Raw genomic sequence first — 19,170 nt, 5'->3', positions numbered from 1 at the left:
AGGAAACACCACCCAGGTGGGCACCCAACTTCCGAGGATAACAATGATAACAGCCCACTTGCAAGTGTCCTGATTTAAATTCCACAAGGAGACATCGCCCAGGGGGGGCACCCAACTTCCGAGGACTAACAATGATAGCAGCCCACAGGCAAGTCTCCTGACTTAAGGTAAATTCCACAAGGAGACACCGCCTAAGAGAGGTGGGAGTTAAGTAATTGCTTTACACAATTTAGCTCGGACCCTCCCTTTATATACCGGGACTTCCAGGGCAGAGGGAGAGAAGAGAAAAGAGAATGGAAGAACTAGATGGGTAAGAACTTGAGAGGAACAAACTGAGATGGGGAAGAACCAGATTGAAGGGCTAAAAGAGAGGACTAGAGGAACAAGATGGAAGATGAGGAAGAGCCAGATGGGGAAGAACAAGATGAGGAAGAGCCAGATGTGAGAGAAGGAGACGGAAGAGGACCTGATAGGGGAAAGAACTAGATAGATGAGAACCTAGAAGAGACAGAACTAGATGAAGGAATTAAGATAGAACCTAGAGGGGACAGTAGATGAATATAGAGAAATCAGGCAAGAAAGGAGCTAGACATGAGAGCAGAATAGAAGCTGTGTAGAGAGAGAACTATCACAGAATTAATAAAGTGGATGAACTAGGAATCTTGTGTACATAGATTCATTTCTTCTCATCAAAGATTAATTATCAGCTGGTTGTAGATTCTTCCCGGACCCTGGGAGGGGACTATCGAGGGGCTGGACCCCCATAGTCCCCGATAGTTCAGCAGTTGCCTTTCTTACATCCTGCTGGTTCAGTTTGGACAGTATATTGTCAGCAATTGAGGCAAGGGCAGTTTGTTGTCCTAATGGGTAGCTTTTTCGATAAAGAAAGCAAACTGCATATGAGGTTTCTTCACTGCCCATCATCTTTTCTGAAGTGGATCAGTGCTACCAGGAGCAGACATGTCTCACTGTCATGAAAAGCCTTAGGTTATTAAATATATTAAATGCCATATTCTGTAGGTCTTTGCAGTATTGAAGACCATCTGTCTATCTAAATATATCTATATATGACCTTGAAAACATAGTTAACATGACTATAAGTTTGACTGTTATAGATGACTATTAATCTATATTTCTTAATTATACATTACATTTTTAAATGAGCTGCATAAACACAACACCCCAAATAAGAAGAGAAATATACATACAGTATAACAAAATTAACTTTAAATTGTATCAACAAACCAAAATCCATACTAATGTAAAATATTTAAGATTAATCATCTTTTTGGATTAAAGTAGATTTAATAATCTACCCTTTTATCCTATCATTTCTATATGCCCCCTTTTCTTTTTAGAATGAGATCCCTAATTCTAATCTCCTTTAATTAACTTTTTTCCTGACTATTACTAATAACAATTTGTAATTAACTCCCCTTAAATGATAATAAATATCCATAACCCATTTTTGGGGAATGTGGGCGTAGTTTTCCAGAATACTTTGTGTTGATTGGGGGTGCTGGTAATCTTTTGGGGACCTTGAGAAAATTGGGATATAATGAAGTCCTGGTTGGAATAGTCCATGAAGTTGGACTATCTTAGCCAGCCACCTTGAAGTTGTTCTGGATGCAGAACTCAGAGGAAACTTTAACAGAGGTGCTCCAAGATGATTGATCATCTGGGCCATTGGCTCCCATCAGAGATTTTTCAGGGGGTCTTCCTCAATCAAACCTGATTTTTCTTAACCTAGAATGGATCTATATCCTCTCATTTTCTGTGGAAACAAAAACATAACCTCTCCTTTATCACAACATACATTTTTACTTAAATTTTGAAGTCAAGATATTTTTAAAATATACAGGTTTGGTTTAATCTAGCAGTTTCCATAATCCAAGGTCTCTTAGCAGCCAAAAATTTTAAAGACAACAAAATAACATAGAGAATCCAGATTTTTCTGTGTGTTTTCCATTTTTACATGGCTTATTTTTTATTACCCTATTTTTTAAAGGACTTTACTATTTTATTCTTAAACTATTTTTAAATACTTTTTCTCTTCTCTCCCCCAAACCTATGTATATTTTTGAATACACTGTAACCCATTTGGAGTTGTTTTCCATCTGAATCTGTCCTTACTGTGCATCTGTAACCTTTTCTTTGTGCATGAGTGAAACCCCAAATCTTTCATGCAGCAAGCTGGTATTCACAGCTCAAGTCTAAAGGCACTGGCTGGGAGAAGGCCTCTGTACTGTGGCCCATGTGAGAGATTGTGGAAACCCACCACACTGATTAGCTCATGGTGGTTGGCAGCTGGTTGCATCTCCTGGGCAGTTATCTGGAGATGCATCTTTGAACCACTGGGGCATGAGAGACTAGTAAGCCCAGTGTAGCTCCATTTCTGTGCATTTAGAACCTTCTTTTAAGCTTTTTTATGTTTTATGTGGAAATTTCAGTCATATTTTGGAACACCATATGTAGCTAGACATTTCTCTCCCTCCCATCAATTCTCAAATAACCATTCAGAGGCTTAATATTACTTATAAATGCTCAGCTGATAGCTCAGGCTTGTTACTAGTTAGCTCTTACATTTAAATTAATCCATATTTTTTAATCTATGCTTTGCCACATGACTCATGGCTTGTTATCTCATTTTTTGTCTTTTTTTGCAGTTGTCAGTGAAGATATCATTTTATTTATTTTTCTTTTTCATTATTAAGAAATTTTTTATTCATTTTACATACCAACCACACATTTTCCCTCTCCCCCATCCTCCCACCCATCATTTTCTATATGTCCTGGTTCCTTGGCAGCTGGTTAGCATCTCCCATGAATCCCCGACTCCACCCTTTCTCCTCCCATCATTCTCTTCCTGTCAGAGTGTCTCACCTAATCTCTTCTTGCCCTGCTATCAGCCAATCAGTTTTTTTTATTAACAGTGAGCATAATCCACAGCAGAGAGCTACAAACTGCTCCAAAATTGATCTATACCATGTCACGCCCAAATAGTCCTGGAAAACCAGAGAGCCCTGGACTTGCTGAAAGCTGATGCAAAACATCATTTTTCCTTGTCTCTTCAGATGAGTCAACAAACCAGATGTGTCTGGTAAATACCCCATTGTGAGAACGCCCTCCCAGCCATTGAATAGCATTTCAATGGCTATTGAAATGGGCCCTGAGCCCTGACAACAATGTCCTAATTTCAGTTGGGAAGTAGTTACAAGAGAGAGTATGTCACCCCTTATCCTCAATGAAAGGCTGGGATGTTATATCAAAAAATAACTCCGTGACAGAGGAGATAAAGTGGCTTCCTATTGTGCCTATTGACATATAATAGGGTACTCAATGCTAACCAAACACATTTACAGTTTTACAATTGGGCCATGCATCTTTTGATGCATTACAAATTCGTTTTCCCCCCAAATAAAGAATGCTAAGATATTTGCCCTCCATTGATATTTTCAGATCTTATAATAACAATAGCAACAACCACAAACAAAACCCCAAAGGAACCCTATCTAGGATTTGACAGGGCTACATAAGACAAATGGGGAATGATAAACCAGCCTGCCTCCACCTGGGGCTTGAAAGCTATCTTATAGTGAAATCAAACTAAAATTCATTCCTATTTGTGATTAATTTCGTTTTTCCAGGATTGGGCTGTGCCCCACTTGTAATCTTAACTACAAATGGTTCTATACTGCCCATTCCAGGATACAGCAGCCATGCCTTTGTTTTGAAAGGTTGTTATGACAGCCTTGTTACTTGTTATGCACACCTTGCAACCATGACTTTTTTTTACAGGAGGCTGTTATGACCCACTTGTTATGCTCTGCTTTCGTGACCCCTGCTTATAGGCCTGCTGTATCCCCCATTGGGAAGCCCACTGCTCCTGAGCTATGAAAACCTCATCTTCCCTATGTCCAGTGCTGGTCTCTTGAACCCCCCTTATTGGGAGACAACTTATGTACACAAATTTTTAAAAAAGGCTTGCTTTAATTAATTTGGCCATGATTTGGGTTGGTGGTTGTTCTCCTTGTATCTATGGAATTAACATTTCTACTTGTATTCTGTTTATGGTATTTGCTTTAAGTACAGGCATGTTTTGCTTCAAGACTCAGATGTTGAAACAAGAGTGGAGAAATGTAACCAGCATACCTGGCAGTAATTAGCATATTCTAAAAATACTTATGTCCCTTTCTTTGGCTTTCAGATTACTGAAACAATGGATCTCAATAAACTGGAATCCAGTTCCCCACCCCTCCGTTCCCCACCCTGGAATTTGTGCTGGGAGAAGGAAAAGTTGAGGCCCTGGAGGCAACTGGATGAAGAACTGGTCTGCTAGTGAAAGATTTACTATTTGTCAGACAGTGTAGGGGAGACAGTAAGCTAATATAATGATGGGAAAGACTGCATATTTATGGCTCTTCTTGCCACATGTTTAAAAATTAACTTATGCCAGAATCTGGAAGATGGACTCAGGGATCACTGTATCTCTTTGTCTTTCTATTTAAAGTTGCTTCATTTAGAAATTTTTTTCTGCTTTTCATACACACATACACACACACATACACACACACACACACACACACACACACACACAAAGTTGGGTATGGTAGCCCATAATTGTACTCAATTTGTGAGTATGTATAAAGCAAGTTAAGGCCTATCTAAAAGTCTTTACACAATTTATGTCACTGGTATTGGATATAATGTAAAGAAATCATGGGAAGTTGTCAGAAATGATGGTAGAGGCTGGAGTATCAGGAGTACAAAGTCATCCCTCAGCTATGTAGCAAGTTCAAGGCCAGACTGGGTGGCACGAAGCCATGTCTCAAGAAAATAAAGCAAAAGCATGGGCAGGTTTGTGGAGATGTGGGCGTGGGAGAGTTGGGTAATAGAAGATGACTCTTGTTAAATTTAAGATTGAATTAAGTAAAGAATGACTCATGAACCTGGGAGCTCTCAGAATCTCTTCTGGTCATTGCAATAACAGGGGACATATATGATAGATACACCACAAAATAAACATATACAGCAAAGTCCCATTTGAACAGATTTGGTGCTTTCTCATTGATAAATTCTCTATTTCTTGTTTAGTGTTTATATTATAGCTTCAGAGAAGTGAAAGGACAGGGACCACCACAGACTAAATCGAAATCAAAACTTGTTAGAACAACTTCCATCTTTGGTTAGTATCTCATAAGAGAAAAACTTGGTGTCAGTGCCATGCCTGTGCCCTCTTGGGAGGATTGTGCTGCCTCAGGGTAAAACTAAGTCAAAACTTGGACTCATGGAAGACCTTTTGTTGGTTATTTTTCTTGGTTTTTCTCCCTCTAGTCACAGACCATTTGACATCCTGTGGATGGTTGCAAAAAAACATTTTAGAGCCTTGAGAGAACATAGGACACCAGGGAAATTATAATGAAGAGCACTGGGATATAATATCTAGAGACCTGGAGAAAGTACCATAGTCAAAGCCCTCACAGCCAACTCAAATTGAAACTAAAGCTAATGGCTAGGACAAACTATAAGCTGTGAACCCAGAAAGCAGTAAGTCAAGAAATTTTCTAAATTTGAAGTCCGAACATTTTCCTGGCTATGAGTTTCAGTATCTCTGCTTATGCATCATATTCCTTTTTGACTTTTTAAGCTTTAATATTATGAGCATATGCTTATTTTATATTACAATGGGTTACATTTTGGCATTTTCATACATGTATTTTTAAAAATCATATTTACCTTCTATTACCCTTTTCTTTTCCCCTCCCACTGATCCACTTCCTCTTCCCACAGTCATTGTTATGATATGATTGTGGGAGGACCTGGTTGGCTGGGCCAAGATGCCTCATGGCAGGTGAGGGGCAGAGATGCCATACAGACAGCGCTCAGAGTTTTATTTGAGGGGAGGAGAGAGAGGGGAGAGAGAAAGAGAGAGAGTGGGAGAGAGAGGAGCATGCACATCTCATGGGCATAGAGAGAAAGAGAGAGAGTGGGGGGAGGAGTTTTAAAGTAGGTTTACATCAGGATGTGCAGTGCAGGTCCCCAAGGCACAGGCCAGAATACTAACATTTCTCTATTTTGATTATTATAAAAATGTGAGTTATGAATAGCAAGTGGGGGGTGAGGGCATCAAACTCTCAAGACTACTTCACGCTGACAAGGGGCAGAATTGGGTGGGATAAGTTGGAAGTCTGGGGTCACACACATGGCAGGCGGTATCAGCAAAGAAGCATAGGTGGCCGTCATCACGGAGATCTCAAACATCTGTTCCTGAAGTTGCAAGGAGAGAAAAAAAGATTGTTATCATTAGCCTTGTGAGCTGGGTAAGCCATGGGAAGAGTGATAACTGCCAGAAAGAATAGAACAGAGAAGTGCCCTGGTTGTACAGAAGAGTCGAGGGTGAATGAGTGAGACATGAGAGTGAATATGCCCTTTACTGGGACATCTTGGAAAGCCAGGTTCCAGTTGCTGGGCAGGTGCCCGCCTGAGCCTGGACAGGTGGTACCAGAAGTGAATTGAGGGATGATGTGTTCTTCAGGAGTGCAGGAGCCATTACATCTGCCATTTCTCTGGAGGTGAGAGATGTTTTATCCACCCTGTAAAGATGTTAGTAAGAGTTAAGAGATACTGAGCCTTTTTATGAGAGAGGATATGGGTGGAATCAACCTGCCAGTATTCTCCTGGTTGGCATCCTCGGTTGGTGGTTGGCATCCTTGGAGCTGGTGCAGGGGCTGGCATATCTGGAGGATCCTCTGTGGATTGGCCTTGGCACCAGTCTGGCAGGAGGGGTAGATCTGTGCAGGGACCTATAAGTGTCTATAAAACAGACCTCATAGCAAAGCTATGGGTTAAAAGGTATGAACATTTCCTGGCTTCAGCCCAATGAAACATACCTTTAAATCTATAACCAGAGGAAATTTACTGAATGGAAGTGGTTGAGTGAGTGAAGGACGAGGGAGGCTTCCCTAAACATCTTCAGATCTGAGAAGGATGTGTAAGTGAACAGAAGTGAGACAGCTTTTCTATTTTCACATAAACAAACCAGGATATTCTGAGAGTAGTCAATAGTAAAAAGTTACATTGAAATCTGTTCTGTGAGTTTATCTGATCTTGTAACAAGGTAAATTGCATCTAGACCTAGTAGTAGCCCTAGGAGAGGGAGACCTGTGAATTTTATATAGAGAACTGAGAAGGCAGCTGAAGCAAAGCCTGGTTGTCAAATGGACTCAGAGATCTGAAAAGGATTAAATCATATCTGAGTGCAGACCAAGCAGCTTTCAAATCTGTTAAAAATGACAGAGACCAGTCCATACCCAAGTCTCCAGGGACCAGTCCATACCCAGGCCTCCACATTGTTGTAGGCAAAAGTATCAGAACAGCATCAATCTTTGGCAGTCAGGACCGTAAGGTAGGAGTTTTTCCCATGAAAGAGGGACATAGGGAAGACTGATCTTGCTTTGTCTAGGAAAAAGGGGTGCAATCAATTCCCTGATGTTCTACTATTTGTCCACAGTCTGGACCAGGTCCTGGCAGCAGATGTCTCATTGGGACGTCTTGGCCAGAGGTCAGCATTGCCATCATCCAGATGGAGACATTTTCTTTGGAGACCTTGGGTCACTGTTAGGATCTGGCAGTCTCTGTCTGATAAAATAAGCTTTTAAATCAACATTTTAAATGCTATATTCTGAAGATCTCTGAGCATTTGAGGACTGCCTGTCTATTAGGTATGAATGGCTGACTATCAGCTAGTCTTTCCTGAGTCTCCCATATCTTAGCAGCTTCCATAAGGCTAGGACTTGCTGTCTCCTGAGAAGACAAAGAAGAGTGACAGGGGAAAGATCCCAAGGTCAAATGAGAACAGGAGAAAAGGGGCTTGAGAGTCAGGGTGTGGCCCAACTCTGAGAAAAGGGTCCCCTGAGAAAATGAAAAGACTCTCTTGGTGGACCAGAAACTTCATCCTGAATGATTTATATAGAAATAATAATAATTTCTCAAGGTTATGTAATACCTCTTTTGTTATGCATAAAGAAAGCCAAGTGCCTCTCTTATTGCAATATTGGGTCCAGTTTTCTGGTATATCAATGGGCATCAGTTAGCCATTTGGTCCCTTATGCCAGGAGTTTTTATTTGACTAGCCCTTTAGCCTGTGGGAGGGGCAGGTACAATGCTCTTCTATAGCTGCTTCAAGCTAAAATGGGGTGCAGGTGGTCAGGACGCTGGCTAGTCAAGTGTAAGGAGGGAACCCAGACGATGGGGTAGTTATCAGAAGTATGTGGTCATCTGACCGAGCTGTAGAGACAGGAAATAATTATGCTTGGCTGAACCTGTCTACATCATATAGACAAGCGTCTCTGCTGGCATCTGTAGCTGGGAAACCCGGCATCCAGCCCTGTAGGCTGTGGTCCACAACTGCTGCTTTGATATGTCTGCCAGCCAAGTGGAAAACCTATTGAAGCAGATAGAACAGAGAAAAAAGTTAAAATTTATGAACTTATTTGGGATCTTTAGGCCCACAGTCTTAGTAATTGGGTAGGGAAAGAGTTTGAAAACTCAAACTGTACTGTTGTGCTTATCTGGAGTCCTTTTGACCTCTCTGAATTGGACCCAATGCCTTCTTTTGATCTTCTGAGGCTTATATAAATTCTTATTTTTATAAAAGGACAAAGAAGTTTTTACATATATTAGTATTATTAATCATCATTGCAATCTAAATCATAGAAAAGCATGTAATGAGTACTTAGGCTCATACCTTTGAGTCCTAGCAAAATTACAGATTTGGGTTAAAAAGTATATACAATTTTTATTTAGAGAGAGCCAGGTACAGATTGGACAGAAATGTTTTTGGACTGATGAGAATAAGTTTATATTTAGAAGGCAAGCAAGGAAAATTTAAAATCATGAGCTTGTGACCCAAACAGTATCAGAAACCTATTAATGTTAAAATTTGAAATTTTAAAATCTTAAAAGGGAGAACCAGTGTGTGCTGAGCAGGATGAAGCTGGCTCCCTCATCTCTGACTTGCACGTTGTAGCAAACTGTAAAGCTGTCAGTGAGCAAGAAAGCAAATTTGTTAGACGTGTAAGAGGGTGATTCAGAAAGCAGACCTGGTATGGGTGGGAAGTAGCAGATCTGCCGCAGGTGAGTGAGATCCTGGCATGAAGTGAGCAACCCCAACAGACTAAACAAACACACCGTGGGCAATAGAGTTAGCGCAAGAGATTTGACAGTGAAAGAGTAAAAGAGTGAAAGACCATGCCAGCGTTGGGACTTTGATAGGACCTGACCACATCAAAGATGGTGATGAAGCAAAATGACCTGCCTTTGACCTTAGTAAAGATGGTGTCTGATGATTTTATTGCCCTTATTAAATATGGCAATGTAGCCATATGACCTGACTGTTTTGACCTTAGTACATGGTGTCCACCTGACGAAAGCCTTTTCCCAACCTTTTACTCTGAGGTCGTGTCTGTCTTTGAAGTTGAGGTGTGTTTCTTGCGTGCAGCAGAAGAATGGATCCTATTTTCATGTCAGTTCTGTTAGCATGTATCTTTTTATTGGGAAATTGAGTCCATTGATATTAAGGGATATTAATGACCAGTGACTGTTAATTCCTGTTATTTTTGGTGGTAGTGTGTGTATATTTCCCTTCTTTGGGATTTGCTGCTGTGGGATTATCTATTGCCTGTTTTCATGGGTGTATCTGACTTCCTTAGGTTGGAATTTTCCTCCTAGTGCTTTCTGTAGGGCTGGATTTGTGGATAGGTATTGTTTAAATCTTCTTTTATCTTGGAATATCTTGTTTCTTCTGTCTATGGTGATTGAGAGTTTTGCTGGGTATAGTAGTCTGGGCTGGCATCTGTGGTCTCTTAGTGTCTGAATAACATCTGTCCAGGACCTTCTGTCTTTCAGTCTCCTTTGAGTTGGGTGTTATTCTGATGGGTCTGCCTTTATAAGCCACTTGACCTTTTTCCTTTGCTGCTCTTAATATTCTTCCTTTATTCTGTATGTTTAGTGGTTTGGTTATTATGTGGCAAGGGGACTTTTTTGGGCATCTAGTCTATTTGTGGGATGTCTGTATGTCAAGTGTGTTGCTGATTGGTCAGTAAATAAATCACTGATTGGCCATTGGCTAGGCAGGAAGTATAGGCGGGACAAGGAAAAGAATTCTGGGAAGTGGAAGGCGGAGAGGGAGACACTGCCAGCCGCCATCAGGACAAGGAAGATGTAAAGTACCGGTAAGCCACAAGCCACGTGGCAAAGTAAAGATTAATAGAAATGGGCTAAATATAAGAGTAAGAGCTAGACAATAACAGGCCTGAGCTAATGGCCAAGCAGTTTAAATAATGTAAGAGTCTGTATGTTTATTTTATAAGTGAGCTCTGGGACTGGCGGGACTTGGTGGCGGGAGCTGGAGAGAAATTCTCCAGCAACAGTGTTCTGTAAGCTTCTTTTATCTTCATAGGCATTTTCTTCTTTAGGTTGGAAAAGTTTTCTTCTATGATTTTTTTAAAATATATTTTCTGTGCCGTTGAGCTGGTATTCTTCTTCTTATATCCCTATTATTCTTAGGTTTAGTTTTTTCATGGTGTCCCAGATTTCCTGGACATTTTGTATTATGACATTTTTTGGCTTTAATGTTTTCTTTGACTGATGAATCTATTTCCTCTATTGTATCTTTCATGCCAGAGTTTCTCTCTTCCATCTCTTGACCTTCATTTACTTGTTCATGGACATAGCTATCACCTGTTGTCATTCCTGGGCTCAGCATGTGTTTCTTCTAAAGAAAAACCATGTTTCTCCTCCCAAAAAGTGGCAACTGATGAAATTTTGGCAGTAGGTATGATGAAAAGAATCCTCAGAAACTGTTTCAAGTTTAGAAACTGCAAGTATTTTCACTTGAAATAGGCAAGGCAAAACTATTCTCTGGTAAAGTTTAATAGTAAGACATAATAGTATAAAAAAGGTTTAATGTCTTAGAAGGATAAAATAATAACAAACAAACACAACAGAGCCCCAAATAAATGAAGCAAACTGATATTGTGGTCAGTAGGTGAGTGAATTAGGAATGAATTTCTACATACACCAAACACCATGGTACAGAAGATAGGAAAATTGAGTAGGAGTGTTCATATTGGTTTATATTGACTCAGATGAACTTCAAAAATAATAGTTCCACATAGAAAACAAATGTATAAAACAAGAGAAAACAGTGTGAAAATGTTATTTGAAGAGAGTCATGCACAAAAGAGCAAAATTAGTTATTCATCAAAGACAGAAGACTTCAAAACGTAGCTCATGATCATGAAAGTTGGTCGGCTCTATGGAATGCATTTACCTGCTAATAATCTATTCTTTTTTTTTTTCTTGGTTTTTTGAGACAGGGTTTCTCTGTGTAGCTTTGCGCCTTTCCTGGAACTCACTTGGTAGCCCAGGCTGGCCTCGAACTCACAGAGATCTGCCTGGCTCTGCCTCCCGAGTGCTGGGATCAAAGGCGTGCGCCACCACCGCCCGGCTAATCTATTCTTCTAATATGCTCTTATTTTTCAGATTATCTCTCTGTTTGTTTGCTCCAAGATCTCACTTTCTCATTCAGGTTCATTTAGACTCACTTTGCAGACCAACTAGCCTCCCACTCCTGGCAATCTTCCTGTTGCAGTTTCCTTAGTGTTGAGACTATAGTTATGAAATTCTATAGCCAGCAGTTTTTCTGTTTTTGTGAGCTTGCCATGATTTCTTTACATTATATCCAGTACTAGTGATATACACTATATAAGACTTTTAGCTGGGCCTAACTTGTTTTATACATTTTTAAAAATTTTTTCTAACTTTGTGTTTGTAACTTTGTGTTTGTAACTTTGTGTGTGTGTTCAAACTCTGCCAGTACATAAAAAATTATTTCTTGAGATCTTGGCTCTTTGGACCAAGTGATAATTTGTAACTCATAGTGTTTGTTTAGTCTCATTAACTTGGGTTGTCATGGTGTTTTAGATTGTAGTTACAGAGCTAGGTAATGATAATTACCAATCATAGTGTTTTGCAAATTTATGTAATTCATTTTTTGGTAGAGTATTTGACATAGAGTCTTACTCCATTGACTTTGCTGACCTTGAACTCACTATGTAGACCAGGCTGGCCTCAAACTCACTGAGATCCACTTGCCTCTGCCTCCTCAGTGTTTGGGATTATACACTACAGTTCATTTTTTGACCTATAGGTAATTACTGCTTAGCGCAGCTTTCATGCATGCCTGGAAATCCATGATCGCAAACGTGCAATCACTGTCTATTGTATTGTGTAAGATGGCATGTGAAGTATTACCATACTTTTGCACACTCTTCAAACAAATCCTCTTTAACAGGTAAGTTTTAAAAATTGGACTAGCTATGATGGTGCATACCTTTAATCCCAACACTCCAGAGGCAGAGGCAGGTAAATCTCTATGATCATAAGGTCACCCTGGTCTACATAGAGAGTTCAGGTTTACCAGGGCTATATCTCAAAAAAGATCAAGAACATAATTTTTATATCTATATTATATTTTTATATCTATATATGATCTATATTTAAAAATTTTGATCTTTTAGGATTTCAGCATTTGAGATTTATGGTATTCTGAGTTGTGTCTTTTGGGGTTATCGTGTAAGGGCTAAAGTTAACCTGTAAGTCCCACTTGCCCAAGGACAGATAACTTACTGGAATGCTGGGGTCTGTTGTTCTTGAGAGATAATAATAAGTCCTGCATTTCTACTTCAATAAACAAAGTTGGTTGCTCCAGCCTCACAGGATGTGCTTGCTCATATGTATGATAGGTGGGAAATACGTAGGCAGGAAGTATGTCAGGTTGTATGCTTGCCCCAGTTGGATGAAGGTGGGAAGTGCCATAGCTTTGTGGGTTTGGCCTTTATAGGCACCTGGCCAACATAGCTTGAGAAGCCATTATCTGAGAATCGTAGGTATGGGCCTGGCCAGTGTCCCTCTCCCTGGCCAGTATTAAATAAAGCTTGCTTTAATTGGATAATTGTGGAACTCTTTCTCCTCGCCATTTTCAGCTTTAGCAACGGCCTGAACTCACTCCACTACATCAAGCAGTAGCACACAGGACAGGCCTGGAAATAGGGTGACCCACATTCCTGCTGCAGTAACACAGATCCTCAATGATGAGGCTCTTACCTAGAGCAGTGGCAATGAAAACAGACTATTAAAGATTTGGTGACTGCTGTGCAGAAGGAGTAAAATGGTGTACAGACCTCCCTATACAGGCACTACAGGAAGGCTTGCTGGCAGAGCCGTGGGAAGAGACTAGTTTGGGGTTTACTGACCCTCTAAGATAAAACGGGTGCTCTCTAGGCAGAGCTATCTGGAAGGCAGCTGGGGTGTCTTACTCATCCCTGAGGCCCTTGCCTTGCAGTTTCGTGTCACCCACTGCACTGTCCTTTCCAAGCTTAGCCAAGAACCCTAGCTCTTACCTGGTTTGAATAAATAAATATAACTGTTTATTTAGGACCTCATGTTAAAGATCAGGAAGGAGGGTTAAATTTGGAAGACGCTTTATTTGAAGACACAGGAGTGAGTGTGATACAAATCTAGCCAGCATACTGCCAGAACGGGGGTTTGGGGACCTCTGGTCTCAGTTCATTTATTTCTTTATTGTTAATTCATAGAATTTTAGTCCTAATTTTGTTGCTGAAAACATTTTACTGCAGCCATTATGAGCTCCTCCGGGTGGGCTCTTGTCCTTCCAGGACACCACCACCTTTTGACTAAAAACACGTTCAATGTATTTTGTGTTTTTGATATCCTTTTCTTTTCTAAATTGTCTTCATAATAAGTGATTTAGAGATTTCTTTTAATCTGACTGTGTTTGAACACAGTTTGTCTCCCTCTAACCGCAGTGTCTCTTCTCATCAGCGATCACAATGTGTCCCCTTTGCCAACACAGAGCGGTGCAAACTCTCACCCCAAGCCTGGACATTCCTCTTAGGGGAGACATCTTCTGATCTCTGTTGCCACCTCAATAAGATCTCATCCTTTGAACGGCACACTCACAGGAACAGCACAAAAGACGGATGCTAACAACAGGTGCTCACACGGGGACAACCAGGAAAAGCAGTGAGCAGATGGCTGTGTGATAAAAAATGCTACAAACACCCGCTAACTGCTGTCAATAAGAAATTTTCTTTTTTCTTTCCCAGTACAAAGGCTGGTAGTCCAGGAAAGTTCAACAGGTTTGTTCCCAATGGTCTTAAAGTTGAGCTGCTCAAGTTGACTCAATGAAACCCAGACTTGCACACACAGAGGAAAGCGGAAAATGGCCAATACTTGATCCCCACTTCCCGTTTTTCCACTTAAAATTACATTATATATATATATATATATATATATATATATATATATATATTACATTTATGTGTAGTTTTTTTCTCCCATCAGAAGAAACACCCTGGTATTCAGAACTGCCAATAAACGTGAAGAATAGAAGTTTTGGAGTGCATGTGTGAAATGCTTCTCACTGGGTTGGATGGGAAGCATTTTTTCCTTGCATGCCCATGCCCTTTGGCACAGTTGTTGCACATCTGCACAGAAAGTGTGTAAGTTGGGGGCCTGGGATGGGTACCTTCCCCCTCGTTTTGTATTGGTTAGCTGAGACAAAGAAAGGGGAGTTAACAGGTTCATACCTTCAAGTAAGCAGGTCCAGAACTGGCCTTGAATTTATCTGACCAGCTAGGACCAGTCATGTGGAAGGGGGAAGGGCTGCAGGTGGAGGAGAAGATAAAGCCTGTCAGGCCTTTGTCTTCGGGCCAGGAGAGTGAAGAAAAAGCTAGAAGTTTGCTAGCTTTGTTACTTATTAGTGGCCTCCCCACCTATCTGTGTAGCTGCTGGGCTCTTATTTCCCCCTCTCAGAGGTCACCCTGTTTCTGGAGTTTTGGGGAAAGTGTAGACCACTCTGCTTAAAGCTGGCAAAAGGGGCATCGTAGGAAGGGGCCAGCAGTCAGAGTCCCTCCCAGGAGGGTTGGTCTAAGGGGCAATGGTGGAACTCAGTCATTGGTGGAGAGCCACAGTGGAGAACTGCCAGTTGAGGTTAGCACATCTCCTTAGGGTGTGCGACACTGGTGAAGAGGGGCCTGTAACGTACACACAGTAAGTATAATTATAATCCTGCTGAGAGTGTAGTCAGGAAAACAATTGGTCAGGCTTGCCCTTATTAAAGGAAAAGACCAGGCAGAACAGAACAGAACAGAACAGAACAGAACAGCCCATCCCAAGGACCCCTGGCCAGCTTTGTCACAGGTGTCAGTGAGCTTGATGATAGCTTTGCCACCGCTGCCCACCTTAAGGTAGACATCATGAAGAAGCCTGTCGGTCTAGCTCAAGAACTCAAGGAGGTTTTCACGGTCTAGCTTCAATGCAGAGGTTGGCCATTGGATCTATTACAACCTTGTGGGAAACACTGAGAAATAAGGCTGAGAATTCCTCAGCATCAGGGTTACTATGTCTTGTTTAATAAGGTAAAATGAAGGAGCCTAGTGAAATCTGGATCCCATTCTTGAGGACACAAGCAGACACCAGCCTCTAATTGACAGTCTGAGAAAGAAATGCTCTCCACTGGGGCTTGTCTTGTAAGATATCCTGGGGTGCCTTGTGTAACTTCTTACCTAACCACTTCTAGGAATGCAGACTGAGCACACAGATCCCCTTTTTCATATACTAACCAGTCATTAGCACTCAGTTGACCTCCTCTTTTTCACTCCCATTTTGGGTTGTAAAAGAAAGCCTGACAGTCACTGCCTGAGGAAAATTCTTACCTACCTTTATGATCCCATAGAATTCAATCAAGCCTGGTGACCTTGCTTAGCCAGAGGATTGCTATGCTTGGGTTTATAACTGGATTCCTGAGTGACTTGGTAGGAACTGAGAGAATCAGAGAACTGAGAGGGAGAAGGAGGATTTTGACTAGAGAACTTGAGGACTAGACAGAGAAAAGAGAACAGAAGAACTAGATGGGGAAGAACTAGATTAGAGGGCTAGAAGAGAGTACCAGAGGAACAAGATGGAAGAAGATAAAGAAGAGCCAGATGAGAAAGAACAAGATGAGGAAGAAGGAGATGGGAGAGGAGCTAAGATGGGAAGGAACTAGATGGATGAGAACCTAGATGGGGCAGAACTAAGATGAGAGAATTAAGATAGAACTTAGAGAGGACAGCAGATAAATGTAGAGAGGAATCAGGGAAAAAAGGAGCTAGGCATGAGAGCAGAATAGAAGCTGTGTAGAGAAAAAACTGACGCAGAATAATAAAGTGTATGAACTTAGGAGTTTCGTGTAGATAGATTCATTTATCTTCAAAGATTAAATTATCAGCTGGTTGTAGATTCTTCCCAGACCCTGGGAGGGGACTATCAAAGGCTGTACCCCCTTAATCCCCAATAGGAGCCTATGTGGTGATATTTTATTTGTGCTGAAATGTGATATTTTATTTGTATGTTAATAAATAAAGTTTGTCTGGAGATCAGAGGTCATAGTCAGCCATAAGCAGAAGTCAAGTGTTGGTAGCACACGCCCTTAATCCCAATCACATGGCAGGCAGAGTCTCTGGATGTTCAGGGATGTCACAGCCAAGCGTGGTGATACTCGCCTTTAATCCAAGTACCAACCATAGAGACCTGGAGGTCTGTATAGACAGGCAGTGATGAGGAAGTGATGTGGCTGGGCTTAGAGCCAATGAGAAGGCAGAACAGGAAGGCAATAAAGGCGCAGGTTAGACAGGAAGTTCTCTTGGGAAGCTATGGCAAAGTGGTAAGCTAAGGTTAGTTGGCGGCTATTGCTTTGATCTCTATGGCTTGCACCTCTGTATTTGGCTCTGTGTTTCTTATTTAATAAGACGGTATAGAAATTCGTCTACAAGCCTAGTGAAATCTGGCTCCCATTCTTCTTAAGGACACAAGCAGACACCAGCCTCTAATTGACAGTCTAAGAAAGAAATACACTCCACTGGGGCTTGTCTTGTAAGATATCCTGGGGTGCCCTATGAGCTCCGCTCAGGTATCCCAAATAATTTCCCTTAAACCTGTGAGTTTGGCAACAGGATACTGGTAGCTTCTTTTAATCATAGAACATGGGTGTTGGGGTACAGAAGGCCATGTTACAGTTGTGAAAAGTGATCTTTCAGAGTGAGCATGTTCCATAGTTGGTAAAACAAACAAACAAACAAACAAACAAACAAACAAACAAAAAACAACACTTTACACTTGGCCCCAGTGTTTGAGAGGGTGGGCCTGCTTGTCTTAGCTGCAGGGAGGGGCAGCAGTGTTGAATTGAGTGAGCGTCTTATTGAGTGAGGGTCATGAAATCCTATGGCTGAGCAGTGTTCTTCTTATCAAGGAGAAATCATTAGTGAGAGGTTGTTGTCTAAATGATATCTCACAAGGTTAGCTTTATGTCTGAATACTGTAGTCCCTTGTACTGTTAAAGAAGTGTATCTAACATTTTAATCCTTGATTATACTTTTCTGCTGAGCACTTAAGATGACACAGGAGGTCAAAATTAATAATTTTCTTGCCAGGCAGTGGTGGCTCATGCCTTTAATCCCAGCACTTAGGAGGCAGAGACAGGCAGATCTCTGTGAGTTCGAGGCCAGCCTCGTCTACAGAGCGAGATCCAGGACAGGCACCAAAACTACACAGAGAAACCCTGTCGAGAGGATCTAGTCCTCAGGGGTGCTTGGACTTGGAGGAACCTCTGGCTTCTCTAGCTTTCCTTCGACCAGTTATGCATTTAAGGCCTTGCTTGACTTGGAGGAATTTTTCCTGTGTGTTGATCCTCCTCTTTTCAGACGGGATACTGGCTAGAATTTACCCAGTGGATTTTCCACGGCCTTCTGAACAGGAAACTCATCAGAGACAAGGGACATTTTGAGGATTGTCACAGTTCCCTGGGATTTAGTTGACTTTGGAGGGTAGGGGGAAAATATCCTCACTTTTAATTCTTCTGACCATCAGAATTGGCCTCTAAGCCTGGTTGTTGAGCATGTCAGTTACTCCAGTCCAGGATTTTAACTATTGTGTAATGTTTTAAACAAGCTTTGGTGAGACATACATCAGGTTTTTTTTAAATCAGTATTTAGAATTATTACCAAGAGTAGATTAATAACTTCTGAGAACTCCATTGTTTATTTTATGTAGAGGTTTGATATTAATCAGTGTATTAGACTTTAAGAAATTTTGATATTGTATACATCATCTCCAAGCCTCACCTTGACCTACTTTACATAACTTCTCAGCTCTTTTATGTCTTGTTTTAGGCTTTTTAGATTTTCTTTCCATTTTGGAAAGACATCCAAGCATCTTCATTACTGTGCACAAATAATTTTAAATATCTTTATTTTTATACCCCTTTTTAACAACTCTCTTACCTACTTACTTTTTGTTCGTTTTTTGTTTTGTTTGCATTGGTGTCTGACCTGCATGCCTTTGTGAGGGAGTTAGATCCATTGGAACTAGAGTTATAGACAGTTGTGAGTTGCCATGTGGGTGCTGGGAATTGAACCCAGTTCCTCTGGAAGAGCAGCCAATGCTCTTAACTGCTGAGCCATCTCTCCAGCCCCCTTACTTACTGTTTTTTTTTTTTTTTTTTTAAAATACCCTTAAACAGGAGTTGAACCCAAATTACACACATGATACATTGTAGTAAATTATGATTAGCTGTTGAGGTGGTTTAAATGAGATGTCCCCCATAGTCTCGGGTTTTTGAATACTCCAGAGGTCCTCAGTGGGTTTGGGGAAGCTTAGGCGTGGCCTTGTGGGAAGTGTACCACTGCAGGTGGGCTTTGAAGTCTCCAAAGCTGTATACCAGTCTCCATTCACTCTCTCTGCTTCCTGTTTTAGGTTTGAGATGTGAGCTCTCAGCTGCTCTTGCTGCCAAGCTCCCCCTTGTGATGGTGTCTCTGTTACTTTTCTTTCTTTTTTTAATATACTTAATTTATTAGGAATATGGGTTATGTCTAACATCACATTAACTTTATTAATTTTTTATATAATTTTTTATATAAAATTAAAATTATTTTCTTCCCTTTTACATACCAACCCCTGTTCCCCCTCCCCCCTCTTCTCCCGCTTCCTCACCTACCCTCACCCCACCCCCCTTATAGAGAGGGTAAGGCCTCCCCTGGGTAGTCAACA

General features: G+C 41.0%; 1 long non-coding RNA gene across 2 annotated transcripts in view; it reads left to right on the top strand.

The window, feature by feature from the left end:
* Positions 1-14,326, top strand: part of LOC131906642 (uncharacterized) — a 44,597-nt gene extending 30,271 nt beyond the window's left edge. The window contains exon 4 of one of the 2 annotated variants that reach the window (XR_009378169.1): positions 13,906-14,326. This is a non-coding gene — a long non-coding RNA (uncharacterized LOC131906642). Of the gene's footprint in view, positions 1-13,889 lie in introns of both variants that reach the window. The other variant, XR_009378167.1, reaches the window with a different exon arrangement.
* Positions 14,327-19,170: the final 4,844 nt, after the last annotated feature.

The sequence above is a fragment of the Peromyscus eremicus genome, chromosome 3 (genome assembly GCF_949786415.1).
Source record: "Peromyscus eremicus chromosome 3, PerEre_H2_v1, whole genome shotgun sequence".
In the NCBI taxonomy this organism is placed as follows: domain Eukaryota; kingdom Metazoa; phylum Chordata; class Mammalia; order Rodentia; family Cricetidae; genus Peromyscus; species Peromyscus eremicus.
The sequence above is the reverse complement of the archived record's forward strand: the minus strand, read 5'-3'. Positions and strand labels throughout refer to the sequence as shown.